Source organism: Arachis ipaensis, chromosome B06 (genome assembly GCF_000816755.2).
Source record: "Arachis ipaensis cultivar K30076 chromosome B06, Araip1.1, whole genome shotgun sequence".
NCBI classification, from domain to species: Eukaryota; Viridiplantae; Streptophyta; class Magnoliopsida; order Fabales; family Fabaceae; genus Arachis; species Arachis ipaensis.
In genome coordinates this window covers 132,498,805-132,501,192 of record NC_029790.2, presented here as the reverse complement: position 1 = coordinate 132,501,192, position 2,388 = coordinate 132,498,805, and the positions used below count along the sequence as shown (strand labels likewise).

At 30.7% G+C, this 2,388-nt stretch overlaps 1 long non-coding RNA gene across 4 annotated transcripts in view; it reads left to right on the top strand.

The window, feature by feature from the left end:
- LOC107648540 overlaps positions 1-2,007 on the top strand; it is a 3,656-nt gene extending 1,649 nt beyond the window's left edge. For 3 of the 4 annotated variants that reach the window (XR_002349482.1, XR_002349479.1, XR_002349480.1), the window contains one exon: positions 1,574-2,007. This is a non-coding gene — a long non-coding RNA (uncharacterized LOC107648540). Of the gene's footprint in view, positions 1-956; positions 1,146-1,573 lie in introns of those variants that run through there. The other variant, XR_002349481.1, reaches the window with a different exon arrangement.

Here is a 2,388-nt window from a genome sequence, read left to right as displayed (position 1 = left end):
ATAAAATTAATCTAATAATATCATATAATAATATCTAAGGTTGCATCATATGGACACTGGATACTACTTCTAAACGAAAGACACTAATGGACACGAAAATAAGATGGTGGACACAGGATTTTTAATAAAATCTTTTTTTTTGTCTTTGGTTATTTTTCATTATTCCACAATTACCCCTTATATTATATTGTGAAAAACCCTAACCTTAGCTTTTCTTTACCGTCATTTTCAGGTACTCTCTCTTCTTCTTGCTCTTTTTTTTTTCATTCTTTATCTTCTTATTGCTCTTTATGTCGTCGTCTTCTACTTTGATTTGTTCTTCCTCTTCTTTCATTTCTTTCACAGTAATATCTTCTTCTTGCTCTTTGTTTCTGTCTCTCTTTCTTCTTTTTCTTTTTCCTTTCCGATTCTTTTCTTGATTTTTTTAGGGTTCTTCTCTCTTTTGATTTTGTATCTTCTTATTATTTTTTTATTTTTTATTAATTTTTTTGTGCAGCCAATTACTACTCGTTCTTGTTACAATTTTCGAAAGTCTGTTCTTCTCTTTATCAGTCACATAATCAGATATTACTCTACCTATCCTCTTATTGTTTCTTACTTTTGTTTTTGTTTTTCTATTTAAAAGAATTTTGTTCTGCTTTGTCTTTATTTTTTCGTTTTTAATTTTTTTATGATTTTTCAATCTAAAAATCATATAAGAAGAAGAGCTATATTCTTTTCTTTGACAAAATGTTAAATATTTACAGTGATGGTATGAATGAATGAAAAAATAATTTTGAATTTTAATATGTTGATGTATTTGTTCATAATGAAAGAATGAATGAAAAAATTGTATTGAATTTGTGTCTTGTTATTATTTTTAACTAAAAATTAAAATAATTAGTGAGTTATGTTATTGTTGCTGATAATTTTTAGTATGTGTTAATTATATAAGTTGTTTTTTATGTGTTGATTAGGGAAGAATGGAATCATTGGACCGCTCTGAGCAATTTAGACGATTTCTTTATTATTTTTTTCTTTTATGATTCAGGCTGAACTTGAAGCTGTTACAATATTAGTTTTGATGTTCGTATTTTTGTATTTTAGAAATAGGAGAAGAGGATATTTGTTGATTAGGAATAGAGAAATTAATACTAATTCCTTAAGACGGAATGTATTGAACCGCATAATAGGAGGGGCTATAGAAATTGCATTTGGGAATTAAGGATGAGCGTAGATGCATTAGGAAGATTGTGTGAGTTACTAAAAGTTTAAGGTGGATTAAGAGAAGAAAGTCATGTAAATATACTTGAGCAAGTGATTACGTTTTTAATAATACTAGCTCATCATAAAAAGAACCGCACACTTCAAGTTAGATTTTATAGGTCAGGAGAAACAATAAGTAGGTATTTCAACAAGGTGTTATCCTCAGTTATACGTGTCCAAAGTCTATTGTTTGCAAAAGTTGTTCCTGTTCCAGATGACCAGATGAAAATGGTTCAACGTAAATATAGTAAATAATTGAGGTAGTGATTTTGTATAATCTATAATTTTGTATAGAATTAGTCTTGACACTTCAATTTCTTTGGTTTAGGATTGTTTAAGAGCATTAGATAAAACATATATAGATGTGACTGTCCCTGAAAAAGATAAATCAAGATACCGAACAAGAATTGAAAAGAGAAGATTCAGAACAACACCCGAAAAGAGAAGGAAGAGAGACTGAGTGGGCAGAAACAGAAAACGAGTTGGCAGCGGCGCGGAAACAGGCAACGTCGTCCAGGTGGAACAAGAATCATTCCTCCATAGTTCTTCGGAAAGAGTACGGTTAGGGCGGCAGTGAAGGAATCCGAGACAGAGACATGATGAGAGGTGGGTATGAAAGTTAAAACTAAATATGTCTATTTAGTAATTTTATATCATATTGTAGTCTTGTTCATATTAATCCAAACATAATACTAGACATTACATTAATGTTTTGTCCATTGTATCTAAACATAATACATAAAAAATAATTTTTAGTGTCTCTGTCTCAGTGTCTTTGTCTCAGTGTCATATCCTGTCCTGTCTACAAAAATAAACACAACCTAAAAGACAATAAAGTGGGCAGAAACAGAAAACGAGTTGGCAGCGGCGCGGAAACAGGCAACGTCGTCCAGGTGGAACAAGAATCATTCCTCCATAGTTCTTCGGAAAGAGTACGGTTAGGGCGGCAGTGAAGGAATCCGAGACAGAGACATGATGAGAGGTGGGTATGAAAGTTAAAACTAAATATGTCTATTTAGTAATTTTATATCATATTGTAGTCTTGTTCATATTAATCCAAACATAATACTAGACATTACATTAATGTTTTGTCCATTGTATCTAAACATAATACATAAAAAATAATTTTTAGTGTCTAGTGTC